This window comes from Cygnus olor, chromosome Z (assembly GCF_009769625.2).
Source record: "Cygnus olor isolate bCygOlo1 chromosome Z, bCygOlo1.pri.v2, whole genome shotgun sequence".
Lineage (NCBI taxonomy): Eukaryota > Metazoa > Chordata > Aves > Anseriformes > Anatidae > Cygnus > Cygnus olor.
Window position 1 is genome coordinate 71,032,573 of NC_049198.1, and position 16,312 is coordinate 71,048,884.

The 16,312-nt window shown below is 48.1% G+C and overlaps 1 protein-coding gene across 2 annotated transcripts in view; it reads left to right on the plus strand.

Moving 5' to 3' along the window:
- The first annotated feature begins 3,461 nt into the window (after positions 1 to 3,461).
- KIAA1958 (KIAA1958 ortholog) overlaps positions 3,462 to 16,312 on the plus strand; it is a 69,610-nt gene continuing 56,759 nt past the window's right edge. Inside the window, exon 1 of one of the 2 annotated variants that reach the window (XM_040541432.1) lies at positions 3,462 to 3,913. The gene's annotated coding sequence lies outside the window, so the exon portion shown is untranslated. Of the gene's footprint in view, positions 3,914 to 8,181; positions 8,250 to 16,312 lie in introns of those variants that run through there. The other variant, XM_040541434.1, reaches the window with a different exon arrangement.

The following is a 16,312-nucleotide window of genomic DNA, read 5'->3' on the forward strand; positions in this document are numbered from 1 at the left end:
CCCAGCCAAGCTCCCTGCTGGTTGTTATCGTGCTGTCAGCACGCACAGGATCACACTTCATCAGTCAGAGTGGGTGCGTGCCAATTGGTCACTCTATGCTTTGTGCATGCCTATGGCTGGGTAATGCTTATGGGATATTTAAAGGACTACTATCTACTTTGTTATTTGCTAACTCCTGTTTTTCCCCTCATGTAAACTAAAGTTACGAAACACAGCAGGAAGATAGGGAGGATTCTCAAACTGCTGTCAGTCGCTTCCCACGAGAACCTGTTATAAACAGTACAGAGATTTGCAGGTGGAAGGTCATGAGAACGACGACACAACAGCAACAGCACAGGAATGAGACACAGCAGCTCAGATGGACATTTGCAGAGCTGCACATGAAAGGCAGGATACAAAAATGCACACAAGGCTGTTAGCATTGCAAAGGTGAAGGCACCTGTGAACGTAATTGTGCAGCAATTGTGTCTGGTATTTGTTGTTCACCATAGACATGGATAGGATTTATATAAATAAATTGTGATTGCAAGACTGGACTTAGAGTCCAGTGCATTAGAACTTCACAACGAAGGAGGCAGAAAATTACACACATGGTTTCTCCACAGCAGGGCGAAGCTCAGCCAATCCAGTCTCTATGCAAAAAAGTAAAAGCATCTTCTCTTAAATTTCTTAAACGTGAACTGTAACTTCAAGCTTTTTTCCCTATCCTTACTTTCTCCCATTGATAGGAACCACATGGCATGAGCATCAACTTGCAGAACATACTTTTTTCATCAGTGGTTAAAGTTTTAGCAGGGTGGAGGATAACTACTATATCATTATTTCCAGTTGTAATCTGTGTCCTAATGCTGTGTTAGTATCTGCAAGATATGATATTGGGAGACTAAATAGCACAAACTTTTGGATTTTTTTCCTACAAACACAACTCATACTCTATAAAAATAGTTTGTCTTTTTTTTTGTCCAGAAGGATGTTGTCAGCTACTTCTTCATAAGCTAAGAGCTTACAGTTTCTGCAAAGCAAATAAACTTGATACAGGGGAATTTTGTGATTCAGACTTTACTGTAAAAGCAGAATGCCCGAAGTCACATCTATTCACTGAAACCATGTCTCTCAAACTTCTAAGTTTACCAGGCCAAAAATGGAGGGAATAAAAAAACAATACAGTTGCCTCACCCGAAGCTGGAAGGAAACAAGCCCAGCTGGCTCCCTTGGTTTTTTTGCGTGCCTGAGGAAGAAACTTCAATGCCCCATGTTTATGTTTACCACCTTGATTTGTTGTTACTTTATTTTCTTTGAAGAAGAGAAGAGCCCCCACGCAGCGTGAGGGTTCTGGTTTGCTGGGAGATGCACTTGCATTCCGTAAGAGACAGTCCCTTCCTCAAGGATCTCGCAGCCCGAAGGGATGTGACATGAGAGACGCTGTTGTCAGCCTGTTACAGGTGGGCCAATGGTCCCAGGCTTTCTGTGGCAGAACTGAAAATCAGCCCCTTCGCCAGTCCAGCTTTGTCATCACAAACCTCCTCCCCTGCCCTCCACCTTTTTCTGGTTGCATTGCACTTTTAAGCCTGAACTCTGTAACGCATCCTGTAAAAAAGTATGTCTGCTTTCGCAGGTCAGCATCAGCAGGAGAACAGAGATGGAAAGACAGGAGAAGAGAGATGGAGGGACTGTGGGTTGCTGTAGCCTTTACACATCGCCCAGAGAAACCTAGACCTTTTCCAAACCTGGAACTCATAGCAATGCAAGGGGGGCTGAAGGCATGACCCAGTTAATGTTTTAAAGCCATTCCCTCTGTTGTGAAGCACAATAGGGAATAACTTGAGGGCATGGGCTGGATACCAAAGTGTCATGGTTTCTTAAACATAGAAAACAGCCTATTGTCCTTATCTTATACACAAAAATTACACACTGTACGTTCTTACTAATGTCAGCCAAATCTCCATCCTATAATTAGCATATACTTATACTGCCAAATCCCCTGCTTCCTTTCAAGTGGGTTTCTTGTTGAGCTGTTATTATACATTTTAACCATACTCATTATTCATGCTTTTGTTTAAATTGCCCTGCTTTACCTGTGTATTTCTGTCATACAACAGCTGACGCTCGCCTGCTGTTGCCACAGATACTTCCTGTTCCACCAAAACCCCAGGTGTCTCTACTATCATTAAGGGCCTTCCTAAAACAAATAGGGAGCTGCTATCATGTTAAGAAGGAAATGATGAAGTACACTCTGTCCTTTTAACCCTTTCCTGTAGGGTAAATAAGGCAGTTGGTTACTGTAGGGAAGCTCTACAGTACTCCTTGTATGCAGTTCATCAAGGCTTTTTCTGACTCCTGTTTCTCATTTTCTAGATTAGTCTTTTTGTGCCTGTAAGACATTTATGTTATTCATCTAAAGCAGAAGTGATTTTCAATACTGAAAGAGGCTCATTCTTTACATTTTTAAAACATTTTTCTAAGAGCTTTGTCTTCCAAACAAATATCGAAGAAATCAGAAGCTTTTCTGTATAGCGTCAGTTTATATTCTGGTTTATACAGGGTACATTGTCAATCTCACTTGTCCTTCCATGAGAAAAAGTAACTGAAACTGCCTCCTTTGTGTAGGAAAAGTGTAAGGAAAGCTGAACACGAGACTTTTTGGGGTCTCTGAAGCCATGTCAGACAAGAGGAGCCTGGAAAGTGAACTAAATTAAAATCCACAGGAGTTTCATGCAAAGAAGAGTTGTGTGATGACAACCCTGAAAACTCAAAGACTGTATTCTCAAGGGTATTTCGGGCATTACTGGTGAAGTGGCCAGATGCCTGAAATTCTCAAAAGCTGGGATTTTCAAAAGTGCCTTGGGGGCTGATCTTCATATGTCTTTTCCTCCGTTATTACTAATTGTTAGTTGCAAGTTGGTAACAACTCTAGCAAAGGAAGGGCCAGCAGGAAGTTGGTTCTGCTCTAATATGCTTGGGTGTCAATGTGAAGTAGCCTCGCTGATGCCAGTGATGACAGGATTTGTCTGCTGTGTTTCCTACAACATGGGGCTGGCCCCGGGGACTGGGCGCATGTGAGGAAAGGACAGCCACTGAAAACTCTGACTTGAAGATAGGACTCTTGTTTTGTTTTGTTTTTAAAGTTGACAGCTGTCATTGCAATGCTAACAGATCACTGTGAGCCTGGTGCTTTTTAGTTCCATTACTCATTCCCCCACATCCTCCAGGATGTCCAAATTGAAATCCAAGTGCCAACATGTGTGCTACAGGCTGGGTTGTGATTCACCAACAGCGGAGTCTCGGGAGGACAGGAGTCTTCCATTAATTAGTGATTGCTGGAAAGAGACAAAACCTTTGCACTACATTGTGATGGTTGAATTCCTGTTCCTCAGATTGTCCTACGCTGCCTTTTACTTAGGAAACACGCTCAGGACACTCACTGCCTGATCACCCCTTTTAACTCGGCCTGGTGTTTGCTGCAGGACCAGAAAGACGCCTGCCTAAATGCTTGCATAAGTCTGCCCTGCCCCAGGCAGGCAGAGAGGAATTTGCGACACCTAGCCAGAGCAATCTACGGCAGATGGCTACAGCAGAAGACCACTCCTCTCCACATTCCCTGATGCAACTAGCTTCTGGTGGGCTTGTGTCCTCCTCCATCACTGACCCAGTAAGGAACATGCCTTCCTCTCTCAACAATCCCTTTAGCTCTCTGTGACTTGATTTCTGACCTGGGACAGGGATGTAGGACAGGGTACAGCACTGAAAGTGCAGAAGTACTCTTGAGCAGGAGGCAACCAGATGCCATGGTGAAGGACTGGTGGGGAAGAATGACCATGGTCTCTCACAGGTGAAGTTCTGAAGGCATCTCTGGAAGTGACACGAGTCGTGTGGCAACAAGCAGTGCCCCCACAAGTAACTTTGGGACTGGCAGGTAAGCGAAGGGTAAACTAACTGGCAATTCTTTGCTTTAAAATATTATGTTAAGTCTTTAATTACAGATGTTCCAGGAAGTATGGATATGTTACTTCACAGACTCTGGTTTGAAAAACTTTCCTTACATAAAGAGAACATGTGTGCGTGTGAGGGAAAAGTGGTCTGGTTGCTCTTCCTCTTTAAGGAATGCTGGTAAGCAAATGGATCATGTTGTGAGGCTGCTTTGCCATGCCTGTGTAAATGAATAGACTTTGAACTCCCAATGTTTTCTACAGAAAAAAAGTATGTTAAAAAAATAAATAAATAGTGAAGATAAACCCCCACGAACAGACAAGCATCTTCTCCCTCACTGCCATGTCCTGTTCTCTTTATTAGCCGTTTTCCAAGGAACCTCCCAGGAACAGCATCCCTGTCCTGTCCCGTGCTTTGCTCACTGAATGTGCAGGACAGATGGTGTCCACAGATGTACTCTCAGTGCTCACAGCCGCCCTGATTGCTTTTGTTCTGAGCCTGCCCACAGCAGTGTAGCTCTGCTACACTACTACTGACGGCGCAGGGGTATGAAGCCCTCTCCACAACCCATCAGAGAGTCTGCCTCCTCCTTCAGCAATCCTTGGCATTGCTGCGAGTGTTGTAATACCCCACCTCCACTCACCGCACAAGTTGTCTACAAGTCAAACCACACGTCTTCCTGCTGCTAGGGAGGAACTGCATTGCTGCCCGTGAATTCTGTCCTCAGGGTTGGGTGTCTGGAAGTTGTATCTTCTCCACAGGCCCACCTCTTGCTCCTCCTTTCCAGAGCACTGATTTCCCACCAGGGAATGCCACCTTGTTCAGCCCGATAATACCAACTTGAGGGCATCCATCTCTTCCCAAGCCCTTTCATCCTCAGAAGAGTGTGACCAAAGGCTGGGTGGATGCACCTTACCTTTAGTCCTCTGTGAGGGGACTGCAGGAGTGCTCCAGAGTGACGTATGGACATCTGGGCTAGGAATTCGGCTTGCTGGCTTTTCTGTGCTACGTTTGATTCAGCCTCTGTGAGAATTCAGCTGTCTGCCTGCCTTTGGAAGGTTACCTCAAACGAGCTCCTCCCACAGTGGGCCAGAGGAGGCAGCAAGGGACACCTCAAGGCTCCCTCGCAGGCTGAGGGCAGCACATCTGCCGGGCATTGCTGCTCTTTGGGGACCTTCTGGCACCTCCCAGATGTTTCTTTCTCCAAGTTCTAGCTGACGGATGAGGTTAAATCTTGCCGGTGTCGCAGCAAGTGATGTCTAAAAAGGAAGATACCCCTTTTAACTCATTGCCGAGGGAGGGATGCTGCAACTCTCGGGCCTTCCTTCGGGCAGACAGGCAGGTGTTTCCAAACTGGAGGGCAGCTTCACCGCCTTTACCTCCCGTTTGGCAGCTCGTGCATCCCATTTGGCAGCCTACTGGTTCAGCCTGTCTTCCCCTGTGGGAGGCTCGGTTCCTGTGGGATCAGGGAGGCTTTTGCCTTTGCCCATTGTTTCTGGCCTGCTTGTCTTGTTGGTGTCGGTGGGATGGCATGCAGTCTGGCAGGCTGCTGGGCAGCTCGGGAGAGGGGAGCATGAGCTTGCACTGAGCACCACAAGCTGTTGTTTTCCTGGCAATGGGACCTGGCATGAGCAAATTCCTCCTTGTCAGCCTGGTGGGGCTGATAAATGGCTGTTGCCCAAGGTTGTAGAAAAAGGAGGTGACGTTCCTCCTCAGCCCACCGAATTAGCAGCAGGACCCTGCTGTCTCATCCAAGCATGTGGACTGTCTATTAAGAGATGGGGCTCTGTGGGGCTGGTGGTCATGCTGGCAGCCAGGGCTCATCCTCGGTGTGTTTTAGGTGCATGGATTTGACCCAAAATACCACTGCCACAGCCCCTTGGCCGTGCCGAGGGAGGGCAGGCTCTCACAGGGACATCAGCACGCGCTGCTCGCTGCACTTCCAGGGCAGCTGCCAGTGCAGGCAGAGAGCTAAAACGAGTTCATCTAAAATTGTAATTCTGTGCTGAAGTGCTGGTGACATTATTAGGCTAGGTGAGCTCTTCAGCAGTGCGTATGATATGAACCAGAAACCTCTGGTGCAATTACAGCCCTGTGTACAACGCTGTGATGATAATAGGGCACATTAGCCAAGCAATGGCGTCAGAGGTTTGAGCAGGATTTTCAAACCCTCTTTTTAATTAATGAGTGCAGACACAGTGCTGACCTGGGGCTGCTCCTAACAATGAAGAAGTGGAGAAGGAGTAGAAGGGAGATAGGTAGAAGGTGGGAGGAGGGCAGGTTTTGAAGCTGCTTTGTCCTGCAAGCCACCAAAGAAGAGCGTGAGACAAGAGGAGAAAAAGAAAAAAAAAAAAAAAAAAAAGCAAAAGGAGACAGGAGAATAAAAGGAGGGATCAGAAATGAGATTTAAGAAGCCACAGAAGTAAGACAGGTAAAGGCTCTCAGACTGTGTCTTGTGGACTGCTTCTGAGTGCTCTCCAAAGTCAACTGCGGAAAGCAAATTCACGTGCAGGTCAGCAGTCTGCATCAATGTCCCTGCTAACAGAGCCGGCTCCTCCGCTGCAGAAAGGGGACGAACAAAAAGAAGGGAGACCTCAGCAAAGAGCAAGCCCCTTTCGTTGCCTGACTACACGACACACCTGGTTTTAAGGAGATAACTCCCATCAGAGATGCAGAGCAGTTGGTCTCTTCCAGAATCCCTCACTGGCACCATTTGTGAAAATATGTCCAGATGGGCTGACAAGCAGCCTTTCCCTGGCCCTGCCAGGAGCCTGGGCACAGCAGGGTGCAGGAGGGTGGTGGTCTCATTCTCAGTGTCGCCAGAGCTTTGGCTCCCTGTCCCCCCACTGACAGCGAGACGTGGAAGCAGGCTGTCTCGCTTGGATGGAGGCAGGCTCTCTCTTTACCCTCTCAGGTAATAATTTCTTCCGCTAAGGGTTCAATGTTAAAATCCTGAAGATGGAGAACCCTGAGTGGAAGAATGTATTCGAGATTTATTCTGTGTCGCAGCAATGTGACAGTGACATCTTACTGGAAATAACAAGAGCAGGAGGAATGACCGCCTTCCCCTGACGCGGCTTACACTGCTACCAAATTCCCCTGCTGCATCACAGGCAAACCTGGAAAGAGCGCTGGTTTTGGCATCAATACGCTTCCAGATTGCCTCCATTATAATCTTGCATAAGCATTGCTGCCATCGCAGCGAGTAGCATGTGTTAGCCCATTCAAGTTTTGCAAATGTTGGCATAAGGGAGGTGAGGAAAGGAAACCTCTGGGGCATGGAGCGGGCGGCGCGGAAGGCTGGTGCTCTCCCGGCAGCAGCCAGGCCCGTCTCCTCCCGGAGTGATGCAACGAGGAAGGGAAAAAGCCCAGCGGAGGAGACGAGCGGAGTTTGCTTTGGCACGCGTCTCGCTTATTGTGGGAGAAACCAACACCCAGGGATAATGCTGCAAGCACGTGGTGAGCCCTCCCATGATTAATTGCAAAAAAATCCTCACGCGCAACGTCGCGGTTGACATCTCTAGTCGCAGACAAATGAATAAATTAAAAGTTGCAGTTTTTACGGCGGGCAAATTGCTTTCACGAGGGGTAAATTGCTTTCGTGTATTTTCAGGACGTGGTGTATAAACGTGGGAGGCACGTAGGTACGTGCGGGTTGCGTGTGGATGCTCCCAACGTGGATGTAACACACGCGCATCGTCGCACCTGCGGTCTTGTGCAAAAATGCCAAGTGCAAGCCGTGCATCTCTGCAGCTGCACGAAATAATGGAGCAGTGGATGCTTGGACACGGCTCCTTGGGGCACCTCGGTGGGAGCATCCCCAGGGGGGCACCCGTGGGGCCGCCTGGAGGTGCGAAGCTCACCGCCTGGGCATCCCGGGGAAGGCGAGCGACCCCCGCGCAATTAACGAGCAGCCTCTGCTCATCCTAATTAACTCCTCACCCGGCTCCCGGGACGACCCCGCCGCTGCCCGCCCCTCACCATCCCCTCCCCCCTTCCTCCCCTTCCTCCTCCTCCCCTCTCCCCTCCCGGCCCGGTGTCCGAGCCGCCCCCCCCCCCCGTGCCCGCGCCGTGTGCGGGTGTGCTCTTGCACACTTCCTGCGGTGTGTGCGACCCGGCTCCGGTTTCCGGTAGCTGACAGCCGCCGCAGCCCGTCCCTGCCTCCTCCGGCGGCAGCGCACACGGGCACGGACACGCGCGGGGGCGAGGAGGAGGAGGAGGAGGAGGAGGAAGGCGCAGCACCCCGCTGCCCACCCCCCCCAAACCCCCTCCTGGTGCTGCACAGGCGGCTCCGCACCGATCCTGCGGACGGGCACCTGCAGGTAGGCGACCCACCCGTGTGCGTGTCCAAAAAAAATAATAACAGAAACCCCCAAAATTGGGCACGCAGCCCCTCCTGCTGCCCCCCCGCCGGCAGCAGGGGCGGGGGGCACGGGGAGGCCGGGGTGTGGAGGCAGCAGGGGGTACGGGGGGGCAGCGAGGGTCCCGCCCACGCGTGGGTGGCCCTCGCCCACCCCTGGGTGCGCTTGGTGCTCGTCCCCTCGCAAACTTGGGTTTTGGCGAGGGAGGCAGCGGGACAGGCTGGGGGAGGATGGTTGAGGGCAGGGGAGCGGTGGGGAGGTCCGTGGAGCCCTCCGTGGGTGGGTTTTGGGGGGCAGGCAGCCCTGCTTTCCTTTCCGGTTGCGGTGTGGATGTGGGAGCTCGGGGAGACCCACGTCCCCCAGAACCAGCCGGCTGCGAGGCAGTGCGGGATGCGGAGGGAGGCTGTTTTCCTTTCAAGTGAATGAAGGCGATCCCTCACGGAAACAAAACAATGCGCCGGGTGGAAACGAAGCCCTCCGTGTACGCCCGACTTTCAGCGCTCGGGTTGCCAGTCTGTGAAGTTTGCCCCTGCCTGCCTCCTCTTACATTCCCCCGCGACCCTCCTGGGAAATGCAATCCGTGCGAGAGGGGCTGCAGCGCCAAAATTGTGATGGATGATGCTGAAGCTTCCCTCGAACTGCCGGGGACAGCAGTGGTTTTTTTTCTGTTGATCTGAAGAGAAATGGGACCAAGCCTCCAGCGTGCTTGCTAGCAGCAGTCAGAATTTGCGTAGATCAAATTATCGCATCCCTTTGCTACTGCCTTGATGGTAACTTTTCAGGTCAGGGACCAGGTTTATTTTCCTTAACTTTTTTCCTCTTCAAACAGAGCATCCCCGAAAAGGTCGTTTCAGGTCAGGAGTGACCAGTTCCTGTGCCCCCCCCACCTCCCCGGTTGCTTTCCTTCCCCTCCGTGTAATTCAGCGCCCAGACCGGCCAGGCTGTATTTGCGTGGTGCTGCAATTAAACTAATAACCCCTGCCAGCACCACGCTGGGGCTGCGCGCCTGCCCACAGCCACGTGCATCATTGGTGCAGGCAGCTTACCAGCCGGCTGGCATCGCCAGCAGCCACACCGAGCCACCGTGGGCTCAGATCTGATGGTTGTCTCGGGCTGATTTTTCCATTTTGAACCTCTTTCTGCCCACTTCGGAGGCCAGGAGTTGCATGGTTCAGGTGCTCGCCTGCTGTCCCACGGGGAGCCTGGGTACGTGGTACCCGCTCACCCTCTTTCCTCTCTGCCCGTGACTCCCAGCAAAAAGCCATTTTTCAGCCTTGTGCTGAAGTCTGTCAGCTCTTTGAGATCCACTGAAGGCGAACTAACAAACCAGCCTGGTAGTCTGCCTGCTTGGCACCCAGACGAGTAATAGAGAGGTAGGAACTAGTAAAAAGATGCTTTGCAAACGAAATATTAACAGAAGGTGTTTGGTGGCTCACACATGCAGCGTAAAGCTTGCTGTGAGAGAGGCGTGCAGCGGAGTTACTCCTTCTGGTGTTACCAGGAGCTTGTACAAACGGTGTGATGTAGCTCTTTGTCTTCCACTGAGATGCCTCGATTTACAGGAGGTATTCCAAAAATTGTGGAAAAATGTAACAGCTCAAATACTTAGCCAAATACTTCCCAAGCTGGTGTGCTGTTGTTTATTTTTTTTTTTCTTAAGCAAATATATAGTGATATTGCTGATCTTGTTGTCTTCTGCTCATCTTGTCTTCTGCTGATGCGTCTGTGCCTTGTGGTCCTGGTACCACACCAGGAGGTTTCCTACAACCAAACACGTCAAAAGTTTCAACAGCGTGGCACGATGCCGTTCAGGTGATGCTAACAAACAGACTTGCAGTCACCAAGTTTCCCCAGCAGCTCCAGTTTTCCTCGTTAGCGCTCAGCGGCGGCCAGGAGCACCCTTGCTGGAGGACCCCTGGCGCTTTCAGCCTCCTGGCCTCGCGCCCCTCTGCCTCCCGTCGGCTGCAGAGGAGGGCAGAGGTGCGAGAGGCTGGGTGTGGAGCCAGGAAAATCTGTCCCAGCACCCGTTTCCCTGCTGCTTTCCTGCACCTGCACTCAAGGAGGGGTATCCCTGCCTCGTGCAGCTCACAGAGGGGTGTGGAGGTTGACTGCTGTTCATGAGGTGCTTCCCGGGAGCGTGTGCGGCAGTCAGTCCTCTCGAGGATTGCTGCGCTTCTGGTAGTTCAAGTGCGACGGGCTGCACGTACGTCTCTGCTTTCAAAGGTCACGGCTGCGCTCCTTGTTGCGGAGTAAAACAGGGCGAGATGAAGGTTAGCGGCTTCGCGGCAGTGACGATTTTCGTCTGCTCCTCCAGTTCCCTTTTCTGTGAAAAATGCGTTAAAAGGGGTGTTAGTGTAAGTCAAGTGTTTCCTTGATAGATCTGCCTAATAGCTGACAGGAACTTGAAAGACTCCTATCTCGCTCCCGCTTATAATGAGGAAGACCCGTGGAGCACGACTGCTTCATCTCCAGTTACTTGACCTTGGCTCTGATTTGTTGATTTATGAACTTTATTTACCGGCAGGATTGGCGAATTCTCTCGCAAGACAGAAATTGCAGTGTGCCAGCCCGCTCCGTCGTTTCCTAGGTAACGAGTACACCGCGCGGATTCCCTAATGAGACCCTCAGCTGGCTGCTGATTGTCTGCATTTTTCTTGTTCGGCGATCCCGGGCCCTGAAGTAAATGCAGGGACTTGTTCATATGCCCGTCCGAGCCCGAGCAGCGTAAATGGAGGCAGAAGGAAGGCAGGAGATGCCCTCAGCGCGGTGGGAGCGTACCGCCGCTGATCCTGCTGGTGTGGTGCAAGCAGGTGCCTTTCGGTGACGTGCTTTCTGCTGAGAAGTGGTCGGTGAGAAGGACCCATCCCCGGTCTCGGGTGTGTTTTGAGCTTTGTGTGCCTTTTCTGTGGCTGGTGGTTGTGTGTGCAAACAAGTTATTTCCCATCATCCGGGGGCTGTTCTTATTCTCAATTACAGGTGTTTTCCACATTTTCTGGTTTTATCAAAGCCATTGTGTTGCTGGAGAGTCCCTTCATACTACTCCGTTCCCTTTCCCTGTTAATTGTTTAGCGAAAGGCAGGATCTGCAGCTGTCCGTTCACTTGACTGGTGTTAGCTCAGAAACATCACATGAACCCTGTTGGACCCAGGCATCCTAGGGTTTTAGTCCTGGGAAAAGCTACAGGAACAAAAGTTTTCCTGTAAGTACGAAATCACAGGATTAGATTCGTGGCATTCAGAGAGTGATCCCTGTGACCTTCTGCAAGTTTTTATTTCCAATGCCTGAGTTCAAAGTCATGGTTTTCTAAAAGTAGTCGCTATACCTAAAATGTTTTACATAAGCAGTTTATAAATAATACCTAATATAACTGGAAGAGATAAGGCGGGGAGGGCAAGAGATGCCTCTCCTCTTTTCTTTCCAGTTTTGTTTATTTCTTTAAATTATCTTCCTTTTTTTTTGTATAATCTGCCTGATTATTCTCCTCAGTGATGGTCAGTAAAGTGGGTGTTTGTGGTCAGTGTGGGCAATCAAGCAGAAAAAAAAAAAAAAAAAAAAAAAAAAAAAGCCAAAAAACAGGAATATAGACATGTAGCAGTGGGCAGACATCCAAACCCACGTGTTGCTCAGCTTTGGCAACTGGACTGGATGGCAAGTAGTTTTCTTTTCTTGAATGACCAGCACTATAGTTTGGAGGCTTTATTGTTTCATCTCTCCACCTATCAACAGCAGTATTGTAACAAAAGAAATAGGCAGGAAAGGTATCCATGTTATCGTTATCTTCTGTAGTGTTTTTTTCAAAATATGGGTAAAGCCAGTGGCAATTGATTTTATTAATTCCATGGGTGGCTATCCTTCCACGGCTTAAGGCCAGTGAAGGCAAAGTCATTGATGATCTAGCAGTTTGCATCGCAATTCCTTCTTTGCCCAGGCAGAAGCAGTCTCTAAAAGCCTGGTACCTGACTGCATATTAACCCATCTTGTCTTAAAGATTGTTAGTGCCTAAACCCAGGCACCACGATGGGTTTAGGCTCCTCATTGCTGTCTGTCGTCTTCAGTATGACAGGCAGCAGCGTTTCCCCTGTGTGGAGGTGTGCTTGTCCATAATCAAGGACGCTGCAGCTAATAAAAGCTGTCGGTGGGGTCTGCTGTTGCGGCCGTCGCTGCCAAATACCTCTGCTCCCTCCACCCTGCTTCCCAAAAACAAAGTTCCTAATATGCCCCTAATGAACCCAGCCAATTTGTGGGTGGAAATTTCCGTATGATCAAGGGCTGGGGAGTTTGTAAGATGTTTTGGGCAATCACTTAATGGTTTGCCCAGTAGTTACCCAAAACAATAAATGTGGTTAGATTATATATATAATATAAATATATGTATAGATTATATATATATATATACACACACACACATATATATATATGTGCATAATATACAAGTATATAAATATATCTATAAATATATAAATTTTATGTTTAGATATATATTTCACATGCAATAATATATTTTATGTATTTATTATATTGTATCATGTCATTATTGTCTATATCAGAGTATATATAGCATTATATATATTAATATATATATTGTTATTATCATTATACATATTCTATTCCATCCTATTCCGTAGTCAGGTGAGGTAACAGAGAAAAGATAGGCCCTGCAGAGAAGGTGCCTGACTTACTGGGTGGGTGAGCAGCGGTTCTGCTCGGCTCTGACCTGCTCCCGGTCTTGTTCAGCGCCTTCCAGAGTGCTGTGGTGGAGGGAGCCACGAGTGTCCGTATTGCTTCTGCAGGTAACACGTGGCCAGAAGACGTGGGAACAGAGAGTCACATTTCAAAACCGTCTCAGCAGGTTGGACATCTGGGCTGAAAACGATAGCTACGAGGTTTAAAATGCAGGCTTCTGCTCTGTGGTAGGGTGAGACGAGTGCTGAAATCACAGGTTGGGTGGTAATGTTATGGGCAAAAAGAAAATTCAGGAAAATGAAACACAAGTGCTGTGCAAGGAGGAAGGGAGTAACTTTGCTCCATGGGCAGGGTGCATGGGACCAGAGACAGTAGCTGTCAATAGGAAGGATGATCGGGGCTCAGCTTCAAAATGTTGTCAAGAAATTGCCTGATGAAGCTCTAGGATAGCCTTTGAGGAAAGATGATGACTCTGCTGAGGGAAGGCCTCAAAAAGAGGTTAAATGGGCATGTGCCCATAGGGCAGATCTGTGTGCTAGTGGAGCCCTATTGTTCAGGGATTTTTGTATCACGACTAAATCCATCGTATGTAGGAAGCTAGAGTGAGAGTATAATGGACACTTCCCAAAAGGGCTGAGGAAAGACAACCTGAAAATTGATACTTTTAATGTGAAATAATGAGGGGTGTGTGTGTGGGTGTGTGTGTGTGAAAAGGCATGTATCATGGAATCTCAGAATGGTTTGGGTTGGAAAGGACCTTAAAGACCACCCGCTCCCAACCCCCTGCCATGGGCAGGGACCCCTCCCACCAGACCAGGTTGCCCAAGGCCCCATCCAGCCTGGCCTTGAGCACCTCCAGGGATGGGGCATCCACAGCTTCTCTGGGCAGCCAGTGCCAGGGCCTCACCACCCTCTGAGTGAAGAATTTCTTCCTGATATCTATTCTAAATCTCCCCTCTTTCAGTTTAAAGCCACTACCCCTTGTCTTATCAGTACAGGCCTTGGTGCAAAGCCCTTCAATATCTTTCCTACAGGCCCTCTTTACGTAACGAAGTTACCTCTGGAGCTTTGAACGCCCTTAATAACACACGGGCTCTGTGTCCCCACACATTAGCTGGGCTATGTCCTTGCTGCTGTGCATAGGGAGTTTCCAGCACGACAGCCTCCACGAGGGAGAGCCATGCAGGTCTGGTAGGCGCTTGGCATTGCAGTGTCTTCTTGGCTCTGCTGCTTCTTTCCTCTCCCTAATCCCGCAGCTGCGTACCGTGATTCTGTGCTCGTGGTGTCTCTGCAGGCTACATACGGAGAGAAGAGGATGTATTTATGTTCCCCACAGTGTTCTCCTGAAGCTGTGTAGAAAACCCTTATCACCCTGTGATAGTTTTCAAAATTGGTTGCAACACACCAGAAGGAGCCAGCATATTTTAGCTGGTAACACTCCAAATGTCATAGCTTAGAATTTGCAAAATATTGCAGGATGGAACAAGATTAATGAACTATTCTTGAAATGTAGAAGCTGACAGTTTTCCTTCTGTTTAATTGGTGATATTTTGATCCTCGCTGTTGAGCCACTTTTGCTCAGAAGACTCCAATGTACTCTTTTAGTTGAGCATTTTCTGTTCTCCATCATGCAAGTTGTCCCCCTGCAGCAATTCACAGTCATACTAGGTCATGCTGCTGTACACTCTGAGGTTAAATATCTGCTCAGATCTTATAGTAACCAAAAGCTTTTTATGGAGTCTCTCTCTTTTTTTTTTTTTTCACATTTAACTAGGAAAGTGAATATTTCCTGTCTGAAATTTAAATTTCATACTGTCTTTTTTTTAGCCCTGTTAGGAGGAAAAATCATGTCTACTTTCTTTTTCTTTCTTTTTTTTTTTGTTAGAACATATTTAACCTTCTTATCTGTAATTATAAAACCAAACTTAGCTCATACAGACTCAGCATTAAATGCTTTAAACCCAAGAGGCAAGCATTTATTGTGCAAACAGTAAACTACTATTGAAACTGTTCTGTAAAGTGCTTGGTACAGACTGTGCCAGATGTAAGAATCCTAGCAAAGTGTAACTTTAAGAGTATCCCATTTCAATGAACACTTTGTTCTTGCCCAAATCTCTATCAGATTACCTTGTTAATATGGTTTTGAACCTCCAGGTTCTCTCACCAGCTGCGGGCAGTGATTTGCAGTGATTTGCAGCTTGCTGAGCTTCCCCAGCCCACTCTGGCGTGGCATCCTCACTGAATTTTGGGGCTCTTGTAGCTCTGACCTTTCGGTCAGCTGTGAGGTGTCCCCCAAAAGCAGCCATTGTGTGCTATAAATCTATTTTCTCTGTACCTTTTTTGCACTTGGCCCATGCTTTCTCCTATCCATAAAAGATGTGAAAATTAACAGTTACCATTTCCAGTTAATCCTCCAGCACTGTTGAATCCTGACTCATGCCCTAGAAAACTGACACTGATTCACACACCAGCCATTCAGGTTTAACATTTCCATCTCTGATTTCCAAAAAAATACAGATAACTCTTGTGGAGCCAAGTCAATGACAAAGAAATGTTGTCTTTAAAACATGAACATTAAATATCCCCCATCAGCTTGATAATTTCCCAATCTTCTGGATTTTAAGTTATATTCAAGTGTAGATTTTCAGTGCAAGTTTCAAACTTGTACCCTCTAAATCAAAGCGTGTTAGAAAACTCATGCTCAGAACTTGTGTCCAAAATCTCTTTCAGTTCTCTGCACACAGCTTCACTTCATAGCAGCGTGTAGCTAAGAACATTGTAAACGGCATATTTTCACTGAAGTGAGTATTATGAATTAAACAAGCAGGACCCCACCCCCTGTGTCTGACCTGGTGCATGGCATCAGCCTGCAAATCAGGCACGGTGCTGAGTGTTTGCTGAATGGGCAGTGGGGTCTGATTGAAATACTGGCCACTGATGAAGACATTTTGGCCGGGGAGAACTGGGTCAGATTCTTAGATTTTTGTAAATTTGTCTTGATTCTAGGGAGAGAAGGTGTTATTTACAGGGACAAGTGAAGAAACCCAGGAAATGATATATATATATTTATAAAAATGCACACACCCACATACACACACACACCCACATATATATATCCACAGTATGTAAATTTTTCCCCTTGTCTTACCCTGGTCATGTTTACTTGCTTGTCATAAGTACTGTGAAGGAATGGCCCTATAGCATATTGGATTTTACAGTGCAATCCAGCAAAACACAGGAGGGTGATCCTTCGTGAAACACAAGCATTAGTCAATGAATGCTTGCAAATTTTAAGCAATGATTTAGTTAGTGGATTTTTTCCTGTGCTTTTCCCAAATTGT